Below are 14508 nucleotides of genomic sequence, written 5' to 3' on the forward strand. Positions count from 1 at the left end.
ATTATGATGATACCATGCTAACTTTCAACCTTTTCGTAGTTCATTTGAAATGCCTATTGTAACAGACGAGTTTCCATAGGAAACCATGATATCTCGAAACAGATTGTCCGTTTTGTTGAAATGCTTTAAATGTTTTGTTGAAATGCATATTGAAATGCTTTAAATGTTGCATTTTATAATCCTCTAGTATTATTGAAACTAAAATTATATAGAATTTATGCAACTAAAATTATCAAAGTATTTTCTGTTCAAAACATTAAAAGCAAAAAGAATTTTAATAAAATAAATACAATAGGCAAAAAATAAAATAAAATAAATAATTATAAACAAAATAAAATGTAATAAAATAAACTTTTATGAAATAAATAAGTAGAAACAAAATAAAATAAATAAGTAGAAACAAAATAAAATAAAATAAAATTAACTTTTATGAAATAAATAAGTAGAAAGAAAATAAGATAAAGTAAAATAAAATAAAATAAACTATAATAAAATAAATAAACCTTAATAAAATAAATAAAAATAGCAACAGTAAGTATTTTTTGTAAATATAAACAAAATAAAAAATAAAGCAACAAAGAAAACAAAAAAACTAGAAAAAATGCCACCTACTAGGCCACCACGGCGTGAATACGACCAGAAACCCAGCTATTTGGGCCAGGATTCAGGCCCACAGAAGGCCCAGTAGGCCCACAGGCAAAGCAATGTCAGATTAGGCCCATAGGCCTGCAGTTCAGAGGAGTTCGAGAGAGAGGAGGTAGCGGAGCTTATAAACAGGTGTTTGGCGCTCTCAACTAGCAAGGTGGGACTAAACTCCCACCACCACGCCGCTGTGCAAGTCCATTGGTCCCGGTTGGTGGCATGAACCAGGACCAATGCCCACCTTTGGTACCGGTTAGTGCCACAAACCGTGACCAATGCCCTCCTTTGGAACCGGTTGGTGCCACCAACTGCGACCAAAGGTCTCTTTTCACTCAACTAGCGAGGTGGGACTAAACTCCCACCACCACGCCGCTGTGCAAGTCCATTGGTCCCGGTTGGTGGCACGAACCGGGACCAATGCCCACCTTTGGTACCGGTTAGTGCCACAAACCGTGACCAATGCCCTCCTTTGGTCCCGGTTGGTGGCACCAACCAGGACTAAAGGGGGCATTGGTCCCGGTTGGTGCCACCAACTAGGACCAATGCTCTGTCTATATAAACAGCACTTGTGAAAATTTTCATTCAGTTCTTCGATCCCGCCTAATGCCGCCGCCAGACTGCCCTCGGCCTCGCCGTCGCTGTCGTCGGCGCACGTCGTCCCATGCCCCTCCGACGCCGCCCCGCACCGTCCCGACGCCGTCGCCGCCCCGCGCCACCCCTGCCCCGATGTGAACGCCCTCTGCCCCGACCTTGTCGTCCCCGCCCTCTGCCGCGCCTCGTCCTCACCGCCTAGTGAGCCCCCTCCCTTCTCCCGCACCACCGCCCCTGCCTGCTCTGCTTGCCGTGCGCCGTCGCCACCGCCCCAGCCTGCTCTGCTTTGCCGCGCGCCGCCACCGCCATGACCTGCTCTCTGGTTTTTGTTGATACACTTTTTTGTAATTCCTTGATGTATGTATATATGGATGTTGTATGTATATGTATATATATGCTGAAAGTGCATTATATCGACTAGAGGGGGTGAATAGGTGATTTTTATGAATTCTTCACTAAGGAATTTGCAGGTGAGGAAATTCCTTAGCGAAGAACTACTAGCAGCGGAATAAGTACTCAAAAGTAAACATAATAGAACACAAGCATAGTCTTCATGATGAAATGAAGACAGGCACAGAGTACAGAAAGCGTAAGCATAGGATAACACATGATGATAACAAACAGACTGAAGAAATTGAACTGAGGAAATTGAGAAAATCTTCAGTCAAAGTATTCCAGCACAGATATGAACAAGCACACAACACCGTTATGAGGAAATGAAAGAGTTGAGGAAATAGAATCAGTAAGCTTGGTGAAGACAATGATTTGGTAGACCAGTTCCAACTGCTGTCTCAGTTGTACGTCTGGTTAGGACGGCTAGGTATTTAAACCTGAGGACACACAGTCCCGGACACCCAGTCCTGAACACGCAGCTCAGGACACTCAGTCCTCACCGTATTCCCCTTAAGCTAAGGTCACACAGACCTCGCCGAATCACTCGTGGTAAGTCTTCAGGTGACTTCCGAACCTTCACAAACTTGGTCACTCGGCGATGCACAATTCCTCTTGGATGCTCTAGACCATGACGCCTAACCGTCTGGAAGAAGCACAATCTTCAAAGGTTACAAGCGTCGGATCCACGCAGGATCATTCTCTTCAGTGATGCTCAATCACTTGGGGTTTGTAGGTGTTTGGGTCTGGTTTTTCCTCACTTGATGATTTTCGCTCAAAGTCCTCGGAGGATGGGTTGCTCTCAAATGACAAGTGTTCGTTTCTCTCAGAGCAGCCAACCAGCTAGTGGTTGTAGGGGGCGGCTATTTATAGCCTAGGGAGCAGCCCGACATGATAAGACATAAATGCCCTTCAATGATAAGACCGTTAGGTGGATAGATATTTTGGGACAGCTGGCGCATAGCACAGCAACGGTCGGAATTTTGAGTGGCGAAATCCTCAGGCCTATCATGTTCCTCACTGTGTAGACAATCCGCGCTGGCGAATTCCTAACTCCTCAGTCAGAACAAATTCCTCAGAGACCAGAAGAACTTCGTCTCTGTCACTGAAGAATATGACTGAATTGTATGAGATTTCCAATGGCTTCACTCGAAGGGATTGGTAGGTGTAGGATTTGAGTTGAGCATCACATGGAAATTTTTCCTTAGTATTTCGTCGACCCCCTTTAACAGTACAGTGTTTCCTATGACTCAAGAAAGAGAAAATGAAAATACGAAAACAAAAGTCTTCACGCTTCATGTTCCTCGAATGAATACCGAGTCTTCAAGGTCACACCAATTTCTTCACTTTCAAATTCTTCAGAAAGTCTCCAGAAATCCAAAGTCTTCAGTCGAAGACCTTCATTTTTAGGGGTCGACTTTCTCTGTAAATATCAAACTCCTCATAGACTTATAGACCTGTGTACACTCACAAACGCATTAGTCCCTTAACCTATAAGTCTGCAATACACCAAAATCACTAAGGGGCACTAGATGCACTTACAATCTCCCCCTTTCTGGTGATTGATGACAATATAGGTTAAGTTTTCAATGAGGATAAACATATGAAGTGTAAATACTGATATTGAGGAATTTGATTGCAAGATATAGAAGAACTCCCCCTGAATATGTGCATGGTGAGGTATTTGCTTTTGAAGCATTGCACACTTGAAGAGTAGAATCATGGAGATCTCCCCCTATATCTTGTAATTCATACACGCATTTGACATATCACAATGAAGAATTTGAAATGCATGATGAAATATGGTGACTGATGTAATTCAGCATGCGTGCATTAGCATATATGAGGAATAAGCATGCAGAAAAACATATCAAAAGTATCAGAGCACCATCGGGTTTAAGTTTACAACTCGATCCAATAAAGTCTCAGAAGAACGAGAGTTGTAACTTCACAAAAAAACGCCCATATAGAAATATCCGCTTGAAGACTAACTCAAAATTCTCCCCCGTTGTCATCAAATGACCAAAAGGATCGAATATGAGGACTAACGCCCCTGAAGAATATCAAGTTGATGAAGGAGCACCAGCGTTGTTGGGGTCGTTTGTCGTGGAAGGGCCTGCCGCAGTGTCTTCTAAGCACTACAAGAAATCTGTTAATACATGACAGTCCTTAGCCATCATAGATCAGCCAAAAACTGTCATGCGTGTCCATCCTTGACGGACTTGAGATCCGTCATGTACATCGCGTCAGAATTTGACATTGTAGCTTCCATGACGGTCCTTGGATGTCATGGAATTGCCTCAGGCCGCCCAAGCCCAAACTAGGCCGTGACAGAACAGTCCGTCATGGACCAATGCCACATGGCTACCTACGTGGACACTATTTTTCCTCTGAGAAACCTTCATGGATTTAGGATCAATTTAAATTTGGTCCCATCCATTACATTCAGCCCAATTTTGATCAAATACGCCTTTAGCATAATGTGTTCCGTAAATCATAATGCCAATTTTGGACAAGGACAATATTTCCAAAGTACCATATGTTACACAAATCACTCAATATGCAACCATCTATAGGTATGTAGAACCTAGCAGTTTATAATATCCTCCATGAAATGATAATATACACCATATATTGACAAAATCACTCAATATGCAACCATCCATAGGATTAGGAACCGGTACAATCCAATTTACATCAGCAAAACATATAACTACAAAGGTTGTCACTCGTGTTCTTGTCGTCAACCCTCCTGATGGCAACTATATGGCATGGCGGATTCTGATGGACAGCAACATACCTACCATATTCACAACAACATTAGACATTTGTAGATATGAGTATATAGTAGGAGAAATGCCTACAGATGAGAATAACAAAGTATCTAGTATAAAACAACAATAAATTGACTGACTAATACATGTGCATAGTACACAAATAAATAGGTTTAAACCTCTGTATTCTTACTGTAGGACTGCCACAATGTAACAATGTAATTTTCTTCATAGATTCAGATTAAACTTATTTCTGGAATACATATTCACCGGTCTGCAGGAGACAACAAGGATAGAAAAAGAAATGCCTAGGGAGAAAACTCTAAATAGAACATGTTGACATATTAATATAGTAACAGAAATCATGTCTCCAAGACCTAGGGGGGAAATCTAAATTGAATCAGATCTTCATAGAAGGCCACATACCACAGTGTCTGTACTTGTACCCTGCGGTTTGTCTCTACTTGGTACCCTGCAGTTTGTCTGTACTTGTTATCCTGCAGTGTACAAGATACAGAAGAAATTCAGAGAAAATTTAGGGTTAAAGATTCAGAGAGAAAGCGGTCACCAGAGAGAAGTGTGCCGAATGAAAGTCAAATGACTAACAAACACACATCACAAAACTCAAGTACTATAGCAGCAGAAGTTGAGGCCATATAAACCCACTAACAAAATAATGCTCAGCATTTCTAAACAAAGGACAGTAGTATGATTTGTGTTTGTCCATACAGTAGGTTTTTTGTTTGAAAGGTCAAAGATAATGCCCAGCATTTCCTAATTGACATTTCAGATTAGATCTGGAAATTCTGTACATATATTTCAAAGGTAAAAGCTGAGTTTTTGCCAAGTTCATCTTCATATACCATTACTGTATATACACTGCCAGTCAGCAATGAGGATTGGTTTTAAATTTCTCAGATTTGAGAAGTAACCCCTATTTACTAAAATGCAGTTTCGGCGAACTACTCACTCTTGAAACAAGAGTTGGAGCTACCATGTTTACATGAACGCCTGATCCAATCAAAAAGTAAACAGGCCAAAAGGCCTACTCACAATGTTACCTGCCTGATACAATCAAACATTCAGTTCTGGGTGCAATATAGAAAAAAACAATATTGCAAAAAACTTGACAAGCATGGAAGCATCATATATATTGTGTATCAAAAATTTAAAAGCTACAAGTAAATGTGACACTAGAGTAAGGATTCCTTATTATTATGAACAGGAAGAGCAAAGAGGTTGTAACTTAGTCTGTCTCCACTAGATGATGACTTATTTCCATTTATCCTCCATCAACGAGAGCTCAAGGAATGTGACAACAAGGATCCAGTGTCTCTTCCATACTAACAACATTACTGGGACCATGAGGAACATCGTTCACATCATAACAATCACAACCACAGTGCCTGTTCATATAGGATGACATGCAAATAAGTATGGCATAATCTGCAGAATGCAGAGTGCATTATAAAGGTTGAGCTCCACTTGCTTTTAGAAGTTTACTAGTATGGCGTAATACACATATATGCAATGCAACTTCCAGATTTACCATGAGATTTAGGAAATAAAAATTATTGGGATAGTAGATCCAGTAATAACTTCCAGACACAAATTTTAAACATGAGGACATACAAATGCAACACATTCTCTGGTTACCTACCATTGCATATACACGATTGCCAACAGCTACAGCACCTAGCTTATCTCTCTCATTTCAACAAGAGAACAACTTTTCTCAAGCCTAAAACAACATCAAATCGAGCTAATAGAGCCTAAACAGCACCAACATCCTAACTAACCATGGACCAGGATCAGGTTCAGCTCAATGACCAGGGTCGCAGTGCAAGTCGGCCACCGCCGGCACGCGGCAGAGGAGGTCGCCACCGACAGCGCAAACACACTCTTCACTGGAAAAAATGTACACTTGTCCCAGCACATGAACCGAATTTCATCTATCAACCAAGCTTAAATGATCTAGTCTATCTCATAGCTGGTTTTCAAGTAATGGTTCTTTTCTTCCAAGCAAACCAGAAAACTGATTGGTAGAGTACAGAGTGGGTGGTGTTTTCTCATATAAAAATGTAGAGAGCAGTAGAGAATAATCAGGAATGGTAGAAAGTAATTGGTATGCAGAGTAAATGTTAGCAATCAGCATTTTGTCAAAATAGACATGTAACTATAAAAATACCATTTGAGATTTTACATAGCATGCATCCACCGTGAACAAAACAAACAACTCTATCAAACTAGGAGGAACTAGGTGTTGCAGCAAGCAATAAATTAAGTAAAAAATGGAAACAAGCGCACACACACTAAGACGATGCAAAAAGCACAACAAAGATATTTAAGGATCAGCACTGCTATACACACGACACCTGCATGGCCGATGCTTGCACAATTCTGCCATGACAGCGCCAACAGCGAGCATGCTCACAAAGGCGTTGTTGGGGAGGGAACATCGTTCATAGGCCGTGTAGCTACTGTCATGTGTGAGGCAACATCCTTCCAGGATAAGAACATCAGGACAAAGAAGGGTGCATAGTTTGTAGTGCTAGCCAATTATTTTGTACTACAGAAGTAGTTTCAGCTGACCTTTCTATATTATATCCTTTGTTCTTCATAAGGCTCTATTTTATAAACACCTTTTATGTCATCAACAACACCCTCGACTTAAGCTATCTCCTCCAAGTACAGAATAATAATTAAAACTTTAGTCAAACTATTCCATGGAGAAACAAATAAATCTTCTGATTTAGTAGAAGTATCCACTATAGTTACTCCTGCATAGGATTCCCTCCATGATTTATTCCAGCTTTAAGCATCCCATCTTTTCAGTTCCATATATACTCTACATCATACTTTTATCCATCTCAATGATGTATCTGTAAACTAAATCGACACACATAAACACAGCACGACCTCAGAAACTGTGTAAGCACCCCACATATATTTATTAGACGTACATGTTGATGAAGAAAGGATGTAAATATAAATCTCTACATTAAAAAATATCAGTCGCATCAACATTTATGGAAAACACGAAACATAATACATCATCTTGCTATCTTTCCGAAACAATTATTCCCAACCACAAAAGTTATTTCACTGCAAAGCACTATCCTGACATCCTAAATGGATAATTTTTCAATTAATGGAGAGTGAAAGGGCTTATCACCTTCACAGCGAGTGGTCTGGCGAGGTCACCTATGGCGATGTGGATAAGGCCTAGGTGTGCCGAAGAAAACAGTGGCCACCACCTCCTCTCCAGCACGAGATTGTGAAGAAGGGGGAGCGTCAGGGCATCCATCCTTGTCCTGAGCAGCGGGTAGGCTACAACTTCCATCTCGCCGTCCTCAACCACTTTCCTCATGACCACCGCGCCCATGACGACGAGCAGGGGGCTGCCCTTGACATAGATCTAGGAGTGCCGCTACGGCCGCCCCATCGCGGAACGGAGGAGGCTACACATGGGGAGGGGGAGCCGGAGAGGGTGGGGGTGGTGGCGGAGCGAGAGAGGGTGGGAGACGGAGGTGGAGCAGGAGATGGTTGGCGCGGCGGCGCTGGAGATCGGCAGCCGCGCGTGGTGGGAGGCTGGACATGGATCTGAATCGGGAGGTGAGAGGGAGAGGAGTTGGCGGCTCTGGGTGGAGGTGGATAGGGTTTTTGCGGTTGAGGGAAAGGCGCGAGGCGGTGGCTGATGAAGCTATGTACCTAGGGTAGGGGCACGAACCCGTCCAAAGAGCCCTACCCAAGGACATCCCTAGAAGAAATCACCTATCAATCGACTTGAAGGTACCCCACTCGACAGGTTCAAGACACTCGACCAAGAAGCTACCACTCGACCAAGAAGCTACCACTCGACCAAGAAGCTAATCACTCGACTGCCAGGAGACCTACAGTCACTCCGTAGGCAAACGGTCAGCTGTTAAGTAGTCTTCATGGGCATCATAGCACTTTATTAGAGGCGTTACCAGTAACGCCCAATCTTAAATGTACCTTAAACCCTGCATTACTGAGGGCAGGAGGGGACCGGCGAACTCTATATAAGCCACCCCCTCCTCAGTATGAAGGGTTCGCACCCCTGTAATCCATACACGCATAATCCAGTCGACCGCCTCCGGGCTCCGAGACATAGGGCTATTACTTCCTCCGAGAAGGGCCTGAACTCGTAAACCTCGCGTGTAACAACTTCCCAATAGCTAGGATCTAGCCTCTCCATACTCACCCCCCTACATCACTGTCAGAGTCGGAACCACGACAGTTGGCGCCCACCGTGGGGCCGGAATCTTAGCACTTAGATGGAGAAGTTGTGATCTTTTCCGATCCCTTTGATCATGGTTTCTTGCGGAGTTTTGGTGGAGGGCCGCGAGATCCGTCTCGGCGCGCTCACCTTCATCGCCGATGACTCCGCCTGGCTTCAGGAGGCACCACTCGACATCGACGCACTCCCCGTCCGCGACGCGACGCACTTCCGCGCATGCATTCATGGCGTCCTCCTGCGGCAACCGTCGACCCAGTATCGGTCGACCCCTGCGTCGTCTCCCCGCCCTGTCTCCCACCAGCGCAAGCGCTCTGGTCGGTCGAGACTTCAGTGGTGGGTGAGGCACGCTGTGGCCCGCCAGTCGGCAGCCCCACAAGTTGCGGCAATCGAGCCCGTCGAGTCCCTCTATGGCCTGTTCGACCTGTCGACTGGCTCCGTGGGGACCGCATCCGAGTGCGACAGCAGCGACCCAGCGGCTGAGGTTCTGGCGGTCGATGGAGCGCACAGTCCCCCTGGTTTCCCTCGCGCTGACGGAGCTACGGGCGGAGGCGACCCGTCGCGTCCCCACGATGGGTATCTGCCCGAACCTCTCACGTCGTTACAGCGAGAGGAGCTTCGCCGCCGGAACATGGACGCACTCCACACTCCTATTGTTGGAGAAACCCCCGAGGCCCGGGCCTTGGAGGACGTGCGCGTCGCTAACCTGGCCGAGCGCACTCGACTGGAGAATCTCCAGCAAATGCTCGACGAGCAAGCGCGTCAGCGGGCTCCCGAGTCCAGTCGACGTCCGCTAGCTCCCGAGTCCAGTCGGCGCCGGCTCTTCTCATCGCCTCAGGTATATCGAACCCCAGTTCAGAATTTGGCCGCTGCAGCCCGTATAGCAGAATCAATTCAGCCATCCCAGTCAGAGGCAGGCAGGGGCTTGTTGCAGATCAGAGCATTGCTCCGGGCGGCAGGAAACCAGAATTCCGCCGTTTCTCAGTCGCAGGATAGGATCCACAGTCGGTCCGTTGTAGCAGACACAGTCCAGTCGTCCCACAGCCCGAGATTGCCCCCGAGGCGTGAGGGATGTGATGACCGGCATGATCAGTACAGGAGGAATGAGCAGTATGATCATCGATTTGGTCGAGATGATCGACGTCGAGTGCCAACCCCTCCCCCGAGGAGCGGGTCATATGCGCCTCGACGGCAAGATGACAGACGCCCTCACAGTGTTGGGCAGAGGATTCCAGTCGACCCCAGAGACCCAGGCTTTGATGCGAGGTCTATCCTCGTTCAAGGTTTGGTCGACAGGAACAGGGCTCATCGAGAGGGCCACAACAGAGATGCGCCTGCCAGCAGCAGCAGAGTACATGTTTCAGGGCCAGAGTGCTTCAGTCGAGCCATCAGGGCCGCAGTGATTCCTCCCAATTTCAGGCTGGCAACTGGAGTCAGCAAGTTCACCGGCGAGTCCAAGCCTGACACTTGGCTCGAAGATTACCGAGTGGCTGTACAGATTGGCGGTGGCAATGACGAAGTGGCCATGAAGCATTTGCCTCTTATGTTGGAGGGCTCAGCCAGAGCGTGGTTGAATCAGTTGGCACCTAGCAGCATTTACACCTAGGAGGACCTCTCCCGAGTGTTTGTTACGACCTTTGAAGGAACATGCAAACGACCTGCAGGCCTCTCAGAGTTACGGTCTTGCGTGCAGAAGCCGAATGAAACACTGAGGGATTACATCCAGAGGTGGATCACGCTGCACCACACAGTTGAGAACGTGCCAGACCATCAAGCAGTTTGCGCTTTCAAAGAGGGCGTTAAATACAGAGAGTTGAATCTGAAGTTCGGTCGAACTGGAGAGATGTCTCTGAATCGGATGATGGAGATCGCCACCAAGTACGCTAATGGTGAAGATGAAGACCGACTCCGAAGCGGCAAGCTCAAAGCATTCGCCCAAGAAACTGGAGGAAACTCCACTCGGAAACAGAAGCGGAAGGCCGAGCCAGCTGCTCCCGGGGAGGCCCTGGCCGTTGCCCAGGGAAACTTCAAGGGGAAACCCAAGGGCACCTGGAAGCCCAAGAAGGTCAAAGATCAAGACGGGAATGATGTTTTGGACTTACCGTGTCACATCCACACCAAGAAAGACAAAGAGGGTAATTTTATTTACCCAAAGCATACCACTCGACAGTGCCGGCTCCTGATCCAGCAGTTCCAGGGCAAGCAGCCCAAAGATAAGGAAAAAGAGCCAGACAGGATTGAAGACAAAGAAGACAGTGACGATGGATACCCCCAGATCAATTCCACCCTGATGATTTTTGCTGATGTTGAGAGCAAGAGTCGACTGAAAGTCATTAACCGTGAGGTGAACATGGTTGCCCCGGCAACACCCAATTACCTGAAGTGGTCGCAGACTGCCATCACATTCGACCAGTCGGATCACCCGACGCACATTGCCACCCCTGGGAGGCAAGCTTTGGTGGTCGACCCAGTTGTCGAAGGCACTCGACTGACCAAAGTATTGATGGACGGCGGCAGTGGCCTGAACATACTGTACTCTGAGACTTTGAAAGGGATGGGCATTCCGATGTCCAGACTTAGTACCAGCAACATGAGCTTCCATGGAGTCATTCTTGGGAAGAAAGCCGAGTCGCTCGGCCAGATTGCTCTTGATGTAGTTTTCGGTGATTCAAAGAATTACCGCAAGGAAAGGTTGACATTCGAAGTTGTGGACTTCTAGAGTGCCTATCATGCCATTTTGGGTAGGCCAGCTTACGCACGTTTCATGGCTCGACCATGTTACGTGTATCTCAAACTGAAGATGCCTGGCCCCAAAGGTGTGATCACTGTTACTGGCAGCCGAAAGAAAGCAGAAGAATGTTTTCAGAAAGGCTCAAAGATCGCTGACGCTCAGATGGCAGTAGTCGAGCTAAAAGAGTACCAAAAGACTGCCGATCCGAGTGAATTGCTGCGAGCCAAGAAGCCCGCCTCAGAATCAGCTTTTCAGTCGGCTGGCGAAACAAAGACAGTCCACGTTCACCCGACCGACCCCGACGCTGCTCCGACTCACATCTCGACGACGCTCGACTCCAAATAGGAAGAAGCGCTCATCCAGCTCCTCCGTGAGAACTGGGATATCTTCGCATGGAAACCCTCTGACATGCCTGGAGTTCCCAGAAAGCTGGCTGAGCACCGTCTACGAGTCGACCCAAAATTCAAGCCTGTGAAGGAACATCTTCGACGGTCTGCCGTCCAGAAGAAGCAAGCCATTGGCGAGGAAGTGGCTCGGCTCTTAGTAGCAGAGTTCATCCGAGAGATTTACCACTCCGAGTGGCTCGCCAATGTCGTCATGGTCCCCAGAAAGGACAATTCGCTCCGCATGTGCATTGACTTCAAGCATATCAATCGGGCCTGCCCGAAAGATCATTTTCCCCTCCCTCGCATCGACCAAATAGTCGACTCAACTGCGGGGTGCGAGAGACTGTCTTTCCAAGACGCCTATTCCAGGTACCATCAGATCCGTCTATATGGGCCCGATGAGATCAAAACAGCTTTCATCACTCCATTTGGGTGCTTCTGTTACGTCACCATGCCGTTCGGCCTCAAGAACGCCGGAGCCACGATCATGAGAATGATTCAGAAGTGTTTACTCACTCAAATCAGTCGGAATGTGGAGGCATACATGGACGATATCGTGGTCAAGTCCCGAAAAGGTTCTGACCTGCGGGCTAACCTTGCTGAATCCTTTGCCAATCTCAGGAGGTATGATATCAAGCTCAATCCATCAAAGTGCACATTCGGAGTTCCAGGTGGAAAGTTACTCGGTTTTCTCGTTTCCGAACGAGGGATCGACGCCAATCCTGAGAAAATTGGCACCATACTCCGGATGAAGCGTCCTGTACGCGTGCACGATGTCCAAAAGCTTACAGGCTGCTTGGCCGCTTTAAGTCGATTCATTTCTCGTCTCGGTGAAAAGGCGTTGCCTCTTTACCGACTGATGAAGAAGTCTGACAAATTCGAGTGGACTCCTGAAGCTGATGCAGCATTTGCAGATCTGAAAGCTCTGCTCTCCACCCAGCCGGTGCTTGCTGCCCCAATCAGCAAAGAACCTTTGCTGCTTTACATTGCAGCCACAGGACAAGTTGTCAGCACAGTACTTACGGTCGAGCGGGAAGAGGAAGGAAAGGCCTTCAGAGTTCAGTGCCTAGTCTATTACGTGTCTGAAATTTTGACCCCTTCAAAACAAAGATACCCCCATTACGAGAAGCTTGTATATGGGATTTACATGACCACAAAGAAGGTTGCACATTACTTCTCTGACCACTCCATTACAGTCGTCAGCGACGCCCCACTGTCAGAGATTCTGCACAACAGAGATGCAACTGGTCGAGTGGTGAAGTGGGCGATTGAACTCCTTCCCTTAGATATCAAGTTCGAGCAAAGAAGGCTATCAAGTCCCAAGCAATCACAGATTTCATCGCCGAGTGGATTGAACAGCAACTTCCGACTCAAGTTCACTCGGAGCACTGGACCATGTTCTTCGATGGATTTAAGATGCTTAATGGTTCCGGCGCGGGAGTAGTCTTAGTCTCCCCCCGAGGAGATAAGCTCAGATATGTTCTCCAGATTCACTTTGATTCCTCCAATAATGAAGCAGAGTATGAAGCACTTTTGTATGGGTTGCGCATGGCCATTTCACTCGGCGTCCGTCGTCTCATGGTCTATGGCGATTCGGATTTAGTGGTTAATCAAGTGATGAAGGAGTGGGACGTCAGAAGTCCGGCTATGACCGGTTACTGCAACGCAGTAAGAAGGCTAGAAAAGAAATTTGAGGGGTTGGAGCTTCATCACATTCCCCGACTGAAAAATCAGGCAGCTGATGATCTGGCAAAGATAGGCTCCAAGAGGGAAGCCATTCCCAGCAACGTGTTCCTAGAACACATCCACTCGCCGTCAGTCCAAGAAGATCCCTTCACAGAAGAAACCCCGCAGTCGAAAAGTGCCACAGATCCGACTGGAGTCGAAGTTCCTGCCGTGGTCGACCTAGTCATGGAAGTCTTGGTGATCACTCCCGACTGGACGGTACCGTACATCGCGTATATCTTAAGAAAAGAACTCCCGGAGGATGAGGAAGAGGCTCGACAGATCGTCCGTCGATCCAAGGCCTTCACAGTCATAAAAGGACGGTTGTACAGAGAAAGCGCGACTGGAATCGGTCAGAAGTGCATAACACCGGAAGAAGGTCAGATGATCCTTGATGAGATCCACTCGGGGACCTGTGGTCACCATGCGTCCTCTCGGACCATTGTGGCCAAAGCATACCGAGCGGGATTTTACTGGCCAAGAGCAAATGAGATGGCAAAGGAGATAGTCGACAAGTGTGAGGGGTGTCAGTTCTACTCCAACATGTCACGCAAGCCCGCATCAGCCCTGAAGACCATTCCACTCGTCTGGCCCTTCGCCGTCTGGGGACTGGACATGGTCAGTCCTCTGAGAATAGGCAGGAGCGGTTTCACCCATGTGCTTGTGGCAGTCGACAAGTTTACCAAATGGATTGAAGCTAAACCCATCAAGAACCTCGATGCTTGCACTGCTATTAGTTTCTTCAGAGGACTAACATTCAGATATGGAGTCCCTCATAGCATCATCACTGACAATGGGTCAAACTTCGATTCAGACCAGTTCAGAGCCTTTTGCGCCTCTCAAGGCACTCGAGTCGACTATGCATCAGTCACCCATCCCCAGTCGAATGGACAAGCTGAAAGAGCAAATGGTCTGATCCTCAAAGGACTAAAACCTCGACTAATGCGCAATCTCAAGCACGCGGCAGGTGCCTGGGTCGACGAGCTTCCGTCAGTTCTGTGGGGATTAAGG

The 14508-nt window shown here is 47.0% G+C and overlaps 1 long non-coding RNA gene across 1 annotated transcript; it reads right to left on the reverse strand.

Annotated features, from left to right (window-relative positions):
* Nucleotides 1-4113: 4113 nt before the first annotated feature.
* Nucleotides 4114-5525, reverse strand: LOC125533853 (uncharacterized). The gene is made up of 2 exons (XR_007294376.2): nt 4824-5525; nt 4114-4423 (listed from the first exon to the last, which is right to left on the reverse strand). It is a non-coding gene; the product is annotated as an uncharacterized LOC125533853 (long non-coding RNA).
* Between the last annotated feature and the right edge of the window lie 8983 nt (nt 5526-14508).

The sequence above is a fragment of the Triticum urartu genome, chromosome 2A (genome assembly GCF_056163025.1).
Source record: "Triticum urartu cultivar PI428250 chromosome 2A, HENAU_Tu73, whole genome shotgun sequence".
NCBI lineage: Eukaryota > Viridiplantae > Streptophyta > Magnoliopsida > Poales > Poaceae > Triticum > Triticum urartu.